The following is a 15,489-nucleotide window of genomic DNA, read 5'->3' on the forward strand; positions in this document are numbered from 1 at the left end:
ACTTACCAATTTAATAGAATTCTTTGAGGAAGCGACAAAGTTGATTGATGAGGGAAGGACTGTAGATGTCATATACATGGACTTCAGGAAGGCGTTTGGTCAGTTTTTCCATGGTCGGGTGATGGAGAAAGTGAAGTCACATGGTGTCCAGGGTGTGCTAGCTACATGGATAAAGAACTGCCTGGACAACAGGGTACAGAGTGTAGTAGAGGAAGGCAGATTCTCAAAATGGAGAACTGTGACCAGTTGTGCGCCATTTGAGATGTTTCCAGAAAGATACATGATTGTGCAGGGCGCAAAGGGATACAGACTCTCAGAAAATTGCCGACTGATTTAGATAGAGGATCTGGATCAGCGCAGGATTTGACAGACAAATGGCCTGTTGAACTGGAATGTTCTTAGTTCTAACGATACCAAAGACCCATCACATGCCTGTAAAGATCTCCCACAACCTCTTCCATCAGGCTGAAAGATACAGAAGCTTGAAAATACAGATCAGCTGGTTCAGTAACGGCTTCTTCCTTGCTGTTATTAGACTGATGAATGGACTCTAATCTCAGATAATGCTGATCTTGTTCAGGTTGATCTCACCTAGCGCATGCTCTGTGCAGCGTAACCTATATGCCTCTCAGACATGTTTTACAGCAATCGTTCAGTACATCCTTGCTTACTTTGATCTGCCTGGACATCTTGGTACATGTCGAAATAAGTCCTCACCTCCACCCTCGCAGCTCCTTCTAGTGGTCACTCCCAGGTCTCTCTGGTCCTCACCCCCAGCTTCTCCCATACCCCCCAGCTCCCTGTGACTCCATCCCCAGCTCTCTATTTCCTTTGTCTCTCACTGTGTCACTCACACTGTCTATTTCCCTTTGTTTTCTTTTTCCCTGCCTTCTGTTTCTTTCGCTGAACCTACTATCTTCCCTGTTCCCTGTCCATGTGACTGTTTGTTTCCTTGTTTTGTTTCCTTTCTCTCTTCGACTGACTGTCCATCTGTTTCCCTCGCTGTGTTCTCTTTCTCCTTCCCTTCGTATCTGTCTATTTCTCCCTCGTTGTGATGGTGATGGCTTCTCTATTCGTTTGAAGCGGGTGATAGCTCATTGGTTCGATGCTGGCAATGCAATAAACTCAACTGGGTTTTGGTATCAAAGACTTAATTTAAAATTATCCCTTAAGCTTCAATTGTTCACAAAACAGCAGCCAGAACATGTGTTTCCATTTAACAGCAATTATTATATCTACCTATTTTGGAACAACCCATCTCCCAATGTTCCTTACACTGGCAACTGGAAACATTCTATTCGGGTGCATAATGGTCTGACATGGTAACTGGTCTGCCCAGGACCATAAATAAAAACTACAGACGGTTGTGTGCACAATCCAGACCATCACGGAAGACCACCTTCCATCATTTATACTTGTCATTGTCGCAGAAAGGCTGGCAACATCAAAGATCTCTCCCAAAACAATAATGATCTCCTCCAACCTCTTCCAACAGGGAGGAGACACAGAGGTTTGAAAACATGGACGATGTATGCTCAGGGACACTTCCTTTCCTACCATTATTAGACTAACAAATTGATATCTCTCACTTTTCCAATAATATTAATCTTGCTAATGTCGAATTTGCTTTGCTCACCTCCTGTGAAACTGTAACCATGTTTGCCTCAGTGTGTGTAAGTACCCCACGATCACTGTTTTCTTGTTTACTATCATGTGCCTGCATTCTTCGCAAATCAAACCTTTCCATTGTACATTTGATTAAAATTAACCAAATCAAATCAGGTCAATCACGTGGACTGCAGTGGCTCAAGGTCTTCTCAAGGGCAACTGGGAAAATGAACTCATGCTGGCCCAGTCAGAGATACCCATATCCCGTTAACAAATATAAGAAGATGACCACACTTAGAGAATACTGACAGGGGGAATCAAATCGCTTAAAACATAACCTTAGACAAATACAGTCTTCCCTCACTATCTGAAAGAAACCATTCGCAAGCTGATATGGTGTAAAGTGCAGTTGCACCAATTTATATGGGAAAAAAAATCGCCTTTCTTCGTAAAAGTGAAAATCCTCTTTAGATTTCTTTTGGATAGCGAAACAAGGCCTAATGTAGGTCATTTGGGAAGGGAAGTGGCGAAAAGCGAACTTTTGAAAAGCGGGAAATACCTATATGTACATGTGCATGATATTCAGGAAGATGGGAATGTTTTCAGACAAAATGTTGATTTTACGTTTGTTTTTGTGAAATTCACTTTTATTCCAATTCTTATCAGTTTTATAGAAGTGCTGTCATCAGCTGTGATGGAATTGAAACAAATCACTTGAAACAATATCTTTCGTTTAATTAGCATTGCTTCTGAATTACATCCAGCGACATTCCTACGTTCATATATTGCCTTAATCATGAAGTAACGTCCAAGACAAGAACAATTTTATGATTGAAATGATTGTAATCGGAAAAGTGGTCAGAAGAGAGCTTGAAACATTAAGTCTGAATTTTACCAACGTGCAGCCAATGGTTTGTTCAGCAACAGCACTGACGCAGAGATGAAGATTGGGGAGATTAGGAGCTGGGAGTGGACAGGTTTGGTGACAGAGAGTACAGAAGACATAAATCAGTTCAGGGCAAAAAGGGATCCCGAGGTTGTGCACAATTTTGTTCTCAGATGTTGGTGAGGGAGTGGTCTGCAATTCATGGGTAATGAATGGAGACTGCAATTGAAACTGAAGACAAGAGTTTCTTTCTCTGACAAATATAGATAACAGAAATTGCAACGAAGTTCAAACTTGTTTGTGAGATTAATGAATGGACAGAGGTAGAGAATACCGACAAGAGGTTAGTAATAGGTTAGTAGCACACCTTCCGTCCCGCGCAGAATAACAATCAGCACTGCTGATATCCGATAGGGTAGAAATTCCCAACAGGGGGAAATCTTGAAAAGATTCAAGGAAAACCTCCTCTCCATTGTTGTAATGTTCCAGTCCGTTATTCTCAGATTCAGCTCTGTCCTCTTTGTGTCTAGGCAGCTGTTGATCTCTGTTACTGTTGAAATTGATGCATCTGCTACTACACTGGGATAGCACAGTGAATGAAGTCCCTCAACCAATAGGAGAGGGAAACCCTCCAGTGACACAGTTACATTGCATGGAGACTGACATTAATCATAGTCACTGAGCAACCAGTCCCAGCTTTCAATACAGCACATTCAGTTCACAATATAACTGGACTGGACTACATGTTGACATTGCTGGCGATTGGTCAAATCTCCCATCACCAATTGCTCTAGTGAAGTCAGTTGTGAGGGAGAATGTCTTTTGTCTTTTGTCCGTTTACTATGCTCTTACCATCTCTCCCCAAATCCCTCCATCCACCAAAAGAAACACAATCAGGATGTTGTTACTGTGCTGATCTCTCCTCCACGGGAACAACCGTCAGCCAACACACTGTCACTGGGCACAGTCGCCCTGAACGTAGACAGGAAGTGTGGACTTCTCTGAATGTTACTCTCACTGCTCTAATAAGGCAACTAGGGAATATGCTTCAGTAATTTATTTATGCAAATTGACAAACTTCTAAATGCAGTTTTATTTGCTGTAAAACTGTACTTTTTTGCGCATTTTGGCCTCAGTCCAAACCAAAAGTGATAATTACAATGAACTTATTCATTAAGACTTATGAATTAATGAATCAGGTTCGAATGAACATGTCATTCGCTGGGAGATAGGACAGAATGGGATAGTGGCTGTGGAGACTGCATGGGGGGTGGGGGGGTGGGGGGGTACAATGATATTCCCCAGTCATCATCCCTCTTTCTGACCGACAGAATTAAATCTAATGCATAACAAGGAAACAGCAACATTTGAGAGATGCAATGCTGAATGACAATATGAACTGAACAGGATCATTTTAAATGTGATAAAGTGAACTATATTTAATGTGCACACCACTTAATCATTGGGAATACAGTTCGATTAGGATCACTGGACCAGAAACATTAACTTTGATTTCTCTTCACAGATACCGCCAGACCTGCTCAGTTTGCCCTCTAAGTTCTGCTTTTTTTTTGTTTGAGCTTGATCATATGTTCATATATGGCAGGATACTTAAAATTAAAAGCACACACTAATAACAAAAATGTGGAGGGCTATGGGGACAGTGCAGGAGACTAACAGTAGAGATATAGTCTTTCCAAACTGGAAGAGACAATGGGCTGAGTTACCACCACTTTTGCTGTAAATAATTCTGTGATATGTAATCAAAGCCTTTGGAGAGGGGGTAGACAAGCTAGTTCAACGAAAGACACGCCGTGCTCCACCATCAATAATTTATTCCTGTCATCTCATGAAATTTCAGCTAAAAATGCCTCTAAAATGTCTTTTCAAACAAATTGGAGTTCGTGAGATTTACAGGATATTCAAAAAAGTATTTTTGTTTCTTTGAATCTTAAAGAAGCAACAGATTTCGGCCGTAACACAGGTGTCACAGACACACCAACTATAACAGGAACAGGAAAGGACTACATTGTCCACATATAACCAAATTCAGCATGTAGCCCTGTCAAAAAGCATGAAATATAGTGATACAGAAACATGAAAAACAAATAAAAAATGGTGAAGAAGTGCCACAGATGAGGAAGTATCTGCAGAGATAAACAAAGTTAACATATCGAATATGATGTAACCCTGTTCTGAAAAAGTCATATTGGAATCAAAGGTTAATTCTGCGTATCTCTGCTCAGAGGGTGCCAGACCTGCTGAGCTACCCTCTATCGTTTTTTTCTTTTCTTTCTGAACTGTGACAAATTGACTGATCTGAATGATATAAGCAAAGCTGCTATCTGAGTTGAATCTCGAGTAAGTTGTAAGCAAAAGAGAAAATGCTGGAAAATCTCAGCAGGTCTGGCAGCATCTGTAAGGAGAGAAAAGAGCTGACGTTTCGAGTCTAACTGCCTCTGTTCAGAGAAATCAGAATTAAAGTTTCTAGGTTAGTGGCCCTTCCTCAGAAAGGATGGTAGCCCTGAAAATGTTTATTTATATACATAAGAGGCTGAATAGCTGTTAGTGGAGACTGTTAGTAGCTAACAATAAGGGGTGAGTACTAGGCTTGGTGTATGGGTAGGGGGCATTGAGGAGTTCAGTCCCTAAAATTATTGAATATTATTTTGTCTGAAGGGCTGCATGGTCCACCCGCGGAAAATGAGGTGTTGTTCTTCAAGCTTGCGTTGAAATGCCCTGGAACACTGCAGCAAGTCTGACTCAGAGATATTGGCCAGGGAGCAGGATGGGGTATTAAACTGGCAGGCAACTGGAAACTCAGGGTCTTTTGCACAGGTCCAGTTTGGATATACTGTGAAGTGTTCACCCAGTCTAACTTTAGTTTCCCCAATGTAGAACGGTGGCACAGTGGTTAGCACTGCTGCCTCACAGCGCCAGAGACCTGGGCTCAATTCCCACCTCAGGCGACTGACTGTGTGGAGTTTGCACATTCTCCCCGTGTCTGCGTGGGTTTTCTCCGGGTGTTCCGGTTTCCTCCCACAGTCCAAAGATGTGCAGGTCAGGTGAATTGGCCATGCTAAATTGCCGTAGTGTTAGGTAAGGGGTAAATGTAGGGGTATGGGTGGGTTGCACTTCGGCGGGTCGGTGTAGACTTGTTGGGCCGAAGGGCCTGATTCCACAATGTAAGTAATCTAGAGCAGACCACAACGTGAGCAGCGAATGTGGGAAATGTTGATAGGATGCTGCTTCAGGTGGGAGGTATGTTTGGCCCTTGGTTAGCGAGGAGGGAGGAGGTAAATGGGAAAGTGTGACACCTCCGGCAGGGGAAAGTGACGTGGACCTGTGTTGGGAGGGGGGGCGGTGTGGAGGTGGGGCGATGTGTTGGCAGTGAATAACGAATGGACTAGGGTGTCGCGGAGGAAATGGTCAGAAGGCAGAAAACGGAGAGTAGACAAATATGTGTCTAGTGGTGGCATCTCGCTGGAGGTGGAGGAAATGCAGACTGATGATCTTCTGCATGTGAATGCTTGTGGGATGGTAGGTAAGGACAAGGAGAACTCTAACACTGTTGCATGAGGGAGGAGAGAGGGTGAAGATAGAAGTGCAGGAGGTGGGTCAGAACTGGTTGAGGGCCCTGGCGAGAACAGTGCTGGGGAATTCTCGGTTGAGGAAGAAGGTGGACATTTCAGAGGCCACATTTTTGAACTTGACATCATCAGAAGCAATGCGGTGGAGACGGAGGAACTGGGGAATGGAACGGAGCATTTGCAGGAAACAGGGTGTGAGGGTGTATACTCCAAGTAGCTGTCGGAGTCGCTGGCTTAATACTGGATATCAGTGACCCGTCTATCCCCAAAAATAGAAGCAGAGATGTCGAGGAAAGAAAGGGAGGAGTCAGAGATAGACCTTGTGAAAGTGAGGGATTTGTGCAAATTGGAAACGATGACCTTTTCCAATTCTGGACAAGAGAGAGGAGCAGCAGCTATGATATCATCTACGTATCGGAGAAGCAGTTATGGATGGGGACTGGAAAGAACTAGAACAAGGAATGGTCTATGTACCCCATGAAGGAACAGGTATAACTTTAGCCCACGTGTGTATCCATGCACCCCCTCTGTGTGGCAGGAGCAGGCTGAAGCAATGGGTCTGCCCAGGCAGTTCTGTTTGTGGATTTTCAGGAGGACATAAAAGCGAGCTCTGCGATCAGAGGACCATCAGCTTCAGGACTGTTACGTGGGGGCGAGTGGGTGGGAATCTCCAGTTGAACTGTTGTCAGATTTAGTTAATAACATGGCCTGATGTGCCATGGCAGGGTTATGGAGCTGCAGGTGATATGTGGAGGTATCTTAGAGCTGGCACTCAGCCTCTGAAATGGAGAGATGAGTCCACCAGACTACAGCAGCAGCACCCTTATCGGCACAGGCTGAATAACACAGTCAGGGTTGGATCCATGCGTACAGCGTACAGTCTGCTTAGAGGGTGATAGGTTGGATAGGGTGACAGGAATGCAGAGAAATTAAAACAACCAGTATCACATTGAAAGTTCTCAAAGAACAGATTGAATAAATGCCAGAGGAATGGGTCTAGGTGGAGGGAGAGTGTGGGAGCTGGGGGAAGGGTCTGTGGGATGGGGAATGGACTCGTGCCCAAAGAAATGGATACTGAGGAGAAGACGGTGGAAGAGGAGTTCAACATTATGTCGTTCCTGAAATTCATTAAAGGGGGTGCAGAGGGATAACGCTGAGACCTTTGCAGAGTACAGAACATTCGGCATTACAGCGTGGCAGTTTAGGAGGAATGGTGAATACACGACAGGAGGTGGCCTTGGGGGAGGGGATGGGCTCAGAGCGCAGGGCATGGGTGGGGTGACAGGTTCCAGAAGCTCATCGGCATCTCTCAGTTATTCCACCTTGCAGTCCTCGTATAGCTGGCGAGCACAGCGAATGAGCTGGAGAATGATGTAAAATTGTGGAATGGTGCAGCCTTGAGTCAATTTGATGAGATGCTATTGGACAGAGAAAATATTGATCTCAGTGGCACTGACATCGCACGATCAGTCCACAGAAAGTAACTGATTGAAAATTAGCGTTATCTTATTGTAATGCTCTGATTTCATTGGGGTGCAAGTCAACCAACAAGATCTTACTTTTCTGAGACTTTAGACCAAACCGTGAAAACAAATGATGTTATTAATAAGACAAATCCATCCATGGTTTTCGAAGGCAGTAGCAAAGGCAGAGTTTATTTGTCATTCCCAATAGATCTAGGAAAGGTGTCATTGTTCATTGAGGAAATTACCAGCACAGAATTTCCTCTGATTCCCGTTAACCACAGTTATCTAGGGTGAATGATGCTTCATGAGTCAAATATTACTTTGATGCGAGGCAAGTTACTCTGATCTCACCTCTAATGACATTGGAAAATCAGTTAAATTGGTAAAGACCAAAATGATAGTACAGGGCTTATTTGAACAATGTGCTCACTGTCCTCACAACGTTTAAGGAAAAACTGATGCATGGTCGTCTGATTCTGAGGAGAGGTTTGTCCTATTTATGATGAGGCTGGTTGGTTAAGCGTTGTCACACAGAGACAGAAATAAAGTTCCACTCTCTATAGGGAACAGAATCACCATGTTCACTGTGCATTGGACGGTGACAGACACACACTATTGTCTGTTCCTGTTGGACATTGATCATCTCAATCTCATCATTCACTGATGAACAATAGCAGAACAGAAGCCAGCAGTTCCCATCACCCCTGTTGGAAAGCAAACAGGGAAAGGAAGGGCCAGTGGAAGTGGGAGTAACTAGGGAAGTGGTCTAACTTACAGTGGGAGTGGGAGAAGAAAGATGTGAAGAGATATCATCAATGGAAGAGTATGTAGCTGCAGATGGAGCAGTGCAAGGGAAGGAGGAGTGTAAGAAAAGAGTAAAAAGGCCGAGGAAGAATGGCTAATGAAGTTTTAGTGACTGGGAAAAACTTGCTTTAGCAAATGTGAGTTTGGTTGAAAAATATCACTGTTCAGGAAAATTGGGATCTGGTTCCATTGAAAATTAAGATTTGATGTATTTTATTTTCTATACTTGATTCTTGTTCAGATTGCACATTCACTCTGTATTTTTGTATCTCCATCAATTGCGGGTTACATGTTTTTTCCCCCTAGTATGGTATCTCATTTTTGAATTTTTTAACAATATGTATTTGCTTCCAATTCAAGGTAGACATGAGAACATGATTTGATCTCCTGCAGTTTGCCCATAACATAGAATTTAATTGAATAGTTATCCTCATCACAATCACTGATTCAAGCATTGACTCAGTATCCATCCTGCAGATGAAAAACTTCTTCAGCTCTGACTATTGATAAAAGAACAGTGCCACACAAATGGCTAATGTTCCAGTGCAAGGGGTCAAACCCTAGTTCATCTTAAATTAGGTACACACTTTATGAATAAGACATGCTGAGGGGCAGAGTGTAAAAGGTGAATTCAACTCTGTGTCGAAAATGCGATTAGCAGCTCCCTCATAATAGGTGTTAACTACATCACTTTGTAAATTACCCAAAATGAGAATAGCAAAAGACTGGAATTCTTAATTCCTCTTCTGTGAATAACATCGGGAGAACAGGAAGGAAATCAAGGTTTGTTTGTGATATTCATAAATGATGATGGTGAGAATGTGGAAGATGGATAACAAATGTTGGGGATGACACAAAGATTAGCTGGGTGGTTCACAGTGAGGAGGAAAGGGTTAGGCTACAGGACGATATAAACAGATGATTTCTATATCCAGATTAATGGCCGATGAAGTTTAACACTGATAAATGTGAGATGATGCACATCTGAATTAACAAGACAAATGAGAACTCAAACTGTGAAGTGTGAGGGCGAAATTTGCTCCTTTTTTCATTGCAGCAGGGAAGATTGAGGAGGAAACCTGGTACAGGTGTACGCGGCACGGTGGCACAGTGGTTAGCACTGCTGTCTCACAGCGCCTGAGACCCGGGTTCAATTCCCGCCTCAGGCAACCGACTGTGTGGAGTTTGCACGTTCTCCCCGTGTCTGCGTGGGTTTCCTCCGGGTGCTCCGGTTTCCTCCCACAGTCCAAAGATGTGCAGGTCAGGTGAATTGGCCATGCTAAATTGCCCGTAGTGTTAGGTAAGGGGTAGATGTAGATGTAGGGGTAGGGGTATGGGTGGGTTACGCTTCGGCGGGGCGGTGTGGACTTGTTGGGCCGAAGGGCCTGTTTCCACACTGTAAGTAATCTAATCTAATCTAATCTAATCTAAAAGCATAAGGGGAATGGAGAGGATGAACAGACAGCAGCTGTTTCCCTTACTCGAAGGGTCAAAAACAAAGGGATACATGCTTAAAGTGAAAGGCAGGGGATTGAGAGAGGATTTGTGAGTCAGTTTTGAACTGAGAGGGTGGCACAGACATAGAATATAAAATTTCTACAGTGTGGAAATAGGCTCTTTGGTGCACAAATCCACACTGACCCTCCAAAGAATAGCCCACACAAACACGTTCCTCCTATATTTACCCCTGACCTATACATCCCTGAACACAATGGGCAATTAAGCATGGCCAATTCACTTAACCTGCACATCTTTGGATTGTGGGAGGAAACCGGAGTACCTAGAGGAAACCACGCAGACACGGGGAGAATGCGCAAAATCCATGCAGGCTGTCACCCGAGGCTGGAATCAATCCTGGGTCCCCGCGCTCTAAGGCAGGAGTTCTAACCACTGAGCCACCGTTCTGCCCCTGGTGACATCTTCACCCGTGCCTGGTCCGGGGTGCAGATATATGGAGTCTGGGACGCAGGTCAGGTTTCATCACCATAGGTAACTTGTATGGTGTGATTCTGGCTCTCAATGTCAACACGTCTGCTCTCTGGGCCAGGCTCTGACTGAAGATGAATTTCAAAACCTGGTTGCTCATCAGCCATTAGTATTTAACCTGGACAATATTTGTACCTACACTGAAACCAGTGATAGCCTGTTGGCGAGTTATCCCCCTGCCCAAGGAAGATTTCAACTTACTTGCTTTGAAATAATGTTTGACTGGCTGCCCTGAAGCAGGTTAGAAACTCTATGCACAGATTTTGGAACAGGCCACTCAGTCTCTCTGTAGCACAGGCAGCAGTGAGTTCCAACACCACTGTAAATGATTTCAGATAAATTGGAAGCAAGTTTCAGCGTAGCTCACTGCAAGATGTTGAGTTTACTGACCCCGAACAATAATCGGATATTTGCTATAGTTCATGAATTGGGCAACAATAAGATGAGGTAAAAACAATGATAGCAGATGCTGGAAACCAGATTCTGGAATAGTGCTGCTGGAAGAGCACAGCAGTTCAGGCAGCATCCAAGGAGCAGCAAAATCGACATTTCGGGCAAAAGCCCTTCATCAGGAATTAGGCAGTGAGCCTGAAGCGTGAGGACGGTGGGGGTGGGGAGAAAGTAGCATAGAGTACAATAGTTGAGTGGGGGAGGGGATGAAGGTGATAGGTCAGGGAGGAGAGGATGGAGTGGATAGGTGACAATCTATTGCAGTGCCTTGTGTCTCTAAAGCCGTAACTACTAAATGTCATCTTCACATTCTCCAGTATCAAAATAAAATTGTACATCTCTATGAATGGTCAGAGTTACTACATGGATCACACAGTAGCAGTTATGTGAAGTAACCAGCAGCAAACGGCAATCCACAAATCACATTAATAACTGAACTTGGCGGATTCTGTCTGGGCTAAGTAACCACACAGATTATACTGGCTTTCTGGTGACTGTAACAATACACACTACAACTGGAGGTTTTGGCCTTACACTCCTCCAAAGCTTCCTGATCTCACACACATCACTCCCGCACACATTCAACAATTTAAGGGGAATCCACAAGCTTGTGAAACTGGAAAGATAGAACAGTGCAGCATGTACAGGCCTTTTGGCCCTTGACGTTCTGTTGACTTTTTATCCTACTCTAAGATCATACTAACCTACATACCTTTCATTATACTATCATTCATGTGCCTATCCAATTAAATATCCCTAATATAGCTGAATTTACTACAACTGTTGGCTGTTCATTGCACACACCCACCACTCCCTGTGTAAAGAACCTACCTCTGACATCTCCCCTAAACCTTCCTCCAATTACCTTAAAATCATAACCCCTCGAGATAGCCATTTCCACCCTGGGAAAGAGTCTCTGGCTATCCACTCTATCTATGCCTCTCATCATCTTGTACACCACTGTAAAGTCACGTTCCATTCTTCTTCGTTCCAATGAGGAAAACACCCCAGCTCCCTCAAGTTTTCTTTGCAAGACATGTCCTCCAGTCCAGGCAGCATCTTGATTAATTTCCTCAGCACTCTCATCAAAGCTTCCACATCTTTCCTACAACGAGGCAACCAGAACTGATCACAATATTCTAAGTGTGGTCTCACGAGGGCTGCATATAGTTGGCGCATAATCTTCCAGCTCTTAAACTCAATCCCTCGGCTAATGAACACATCAAATACCTTCTTAACCACCTTGTGAACCTATGTAGAAACATTGTGGGAGCTACGCCGTGGCCCATATGATCCCCCGTTCCTCCACAATGTAAGAATCCTGCCTCTAACCCTGTATTCTGCATTCAACTTCGACCTTCCAAAATGAATCGTATCCCACTTTTCCATATTGAACAGCGTATGCCACTAAGCAGCTGGGTCCTGCATTCTGTCAATGTCCTGTTGCAAACTACAACAGCCCTCTACACTATCCACGATTCCACCAACCTGTGTTACATCATCAAACTTACGAACCTACCCTTCCAATTCGTCATCCAAGTCATTTATCAAAATCACAAGCAGCAGAGGTTCCAGAACCGATCCTTACGGAACACCACTGCTCACCTAGTTCCACACTGAATACTTCCCATTTACCACCACCCTCTGTCTTCTATGGGCTAGCCAATTCTCTATCCAGACGGATATGACTCCCTGTATGTCAGGGCTCCTTACTTTCTGAATGAAACTACCACGGGGAAGCTTATCAAACACCTTGTTAAAATCCATGCACTCTGCATTCACTGCTCTACCTTCTTCAGTGTGTTTAATCCCCATCCTCAAAGAATCCAATAAGAGTTGTGAGGTATGACCAGTCCCTCACAAAGTCATGCTGACTGTTTCTAATCAAACTATGATTTTTCAGAATCCTCTCCAATACTTTGCCCAACACTGATGTAAGACTGATTGGTCTGTCATTCTCAGGACAATCCCTGTTCCCTTGCCTGGACAAGGGACTAACATTCGCCTCCCTCCAATCAACCGACGCTACTCAAATGGAGAGTGAAGACGCAAAGAACATCGCAAAAATCACAGAAATCTCTTTCCTCTCTTCCTGTAGTAACTTAGGGTGTTTCCTGTCTGGATGAGGGATTTATCTATCCTTATGTTTGTACTTCAATCAGTCTGTATTTCACCTCAACTTGTTTACTCCCTGTCTAACCAACTGATTGACTGCTTTCCATTTCAGGGCTCTGTACAGTACTGCCTTCCTGAGCAAGTATGGTTCCAAATATCCTGTGTATTATGGAATGGAAAACATAGGAAGGCAGAAATGCCTTTCTCATGAAGGGGAGATGACAAAACTTTGACTCTGCTGCTCCTCAGATGCTGCCTGAATAGTTGTGCTTTGCCAGCGCCACACTTTTCGACTCTGATTACCAGGATCTGCAGTCCTCACGTTGCCCATTACTGAGGGCTGTTCCCTCTGCACACTGAGCAGGGAACTAATCAGCAGAAACCCGTTGTAGTTAGAGTTGACTGTACAGTTCTGGAAAGCTGCATTTGATCAACACTTTTATTAAAAATGAAATTACAATTCAACAAATATTCATTCAGTCGCAGAGTTACAGTTTTGGTTCATGAATTTGGCAGCTTGATAACAAAAAGTGAATGACTGAAGAACTCCGAGATACAGAGTATTCCAGGTACTATATTCCAGGTTGGATGTTCTTTACCTTTATGCTGGGAATATAATCAGACAGAGAGATATGACAAGGAAGTGAGATGACATGTGGAAGTGTGTCATTTTTACCATTACAGAGATGAGTTTGAGGGAGGTCATGGCTGACAACTCAATATTCTGTGGTACCAGAACTATTGTCAGGACAGGAGATAGAGTAAAAGATGAGGTAGTGTTGTCTAATAAATTATGGAGTCAGTTACTGGCTTAAAAAGGAACGATATCTTGAAAGGATCATCTAATGAGGTTTGGTGGTTAAAGGTCATTGTCAAAACCATGACAGAAACACTGCTTGCGACACACTGTCGAACCCCAGATAAAGGAAAGTACGGGAGCAGGTATATAACCAAGTTATTGAGGTGTGTAAAAACAATAATAGGATCATTATATTCAGGCATTTCAATTCCAAACATTCATTATGGTAGTGATAACTCCTTAAGAGGAACAGGTGCTTTGAAATTTATTCCCGAGAGCTTCTTATATCAACATAGAGCAGTTACAACAATGGGCAGTGCAGTGCTGGGCCTCACTGTGGGGAACGAATCCAGTCAGGTGTTCCAGGCAGAAGTGGGTAAGCATTATCGGACCAGTGACTGTGATATCACACATTTTGACTTTGCTAAGGAAAAAACCCCAAAATGTTTGAATCATAAAAGCTTTTTGGATTGGGTAGACAGAGTTTATGAAAAAAAATGACATAATCCGAGCAAAGTGCAATTGCGTCTGGATGAAACGATAGCAGAACAAGTTGGGGCGGAGGTTGGGGATCATTTGATTAAAATCAAATTGATGACAGTGTCGGCCCAGCATGTTACACCGAAGATAAGATTTAGGAAAACAAGCCCAGAGAACATCAGATGTCGACACAAATCCCGAACAGGATGAAAAAGGAAAGAGAAGCTTAAAGCAGGTTCCAGGTGAGCGGGCCAATGAAGGTCCTAAAAGAATATAGAAAGTGGAGGGCTAAACTTAAAAAGGAGGGGTGATAAAACATTAGTGGGTAAGATTAGCAAGAATCCAAAGTCATATTTTGGTATATTAAGGTGAAGACGATAACATGGGAAAGAATGGGAGTGTTAGGGACTAAGGGGACAGCCTGTTTACGCAGCCAGAGAATATTTTAAATACATTCTACGAATCGGTCTTCAGTTTGGAGAAGCTGTTTCTGGATTCAGGGAGAGTGACCGTTTGACCCTTGAGCAAATTGACACAGGAGCTGAGGAAGAATTGGAAGTTTATGTAAGATAGAGTGGGCAAATCACCAGATTAAAGACCACCAAGTCTCACATCAGTGAGAGGGAAACAATTGTATAACATTCGGAGGGCTGTTGAGGCTGGATCATTAAATACCTTCAAGGCTAAGAGAGACAGACTTTTATACAAGTGTTATCGGAAATTGCAGAAAAGTGGAATGGGGGATTAACAAAATAAAAATAACCTAATCGAAGAACAGCAGTCTCAGTTTGAGGATACACATATAGTTGTCCCTATGTCTAATGGTGTTCTTTTCCAATAGCCCTGTATTCACAAGAACATCACCTCTCTCGAGGGATTCAAGGAATTCATAAACCGATACTAATAGACAGAAAGCACGAGAGGGCTGCGACAACACAGAATGCCTGTTGGGGTGAGGATTTGCATGGACAAGTCACCACTACCAGAAGGAAGACCCATGCAAGACACCCTTCAAGGCCAAGCAGAGATCTGCACTGGGGAGCAGGTAGTCTGTGGCCAGTTGTCAAGGAGTGCTGAAGACCTAAACACTGCATCACTGTCGTGTCCCCTTCCTTCGCTGGCCAAAGCCATATATGGAGAGGTAGAGAGACATGCCGTTGTAGCAGAGTAAGCAGTAAGGCTTTGATACGAGAGGCGTCGGAAAGCTCCACCTCAGCAAAATGTACAGGGAAACTGAAATAAAGTCCTTTTAACTTTATTGTTATAGCCATCGAGATGGCAGTTAGGGCAGTCACACGATCCTCT

This window comes from Chiloscyllium punctatum, chromosome 23 (assembly GCF_047496795.1).
Source record: "Chiloscyllium punctatum isolate Juve2018m chromosome 23, sChiPun1.3, whole genome shotgun sequence".
Taxonomy (NCBI): Eukaryota; Metazoa; Chordata; class Chondrichthyes; order Orectolobiformes; family Hemiscylliidae; genus Chiloscyllium; species Chiloscyllium punctatum.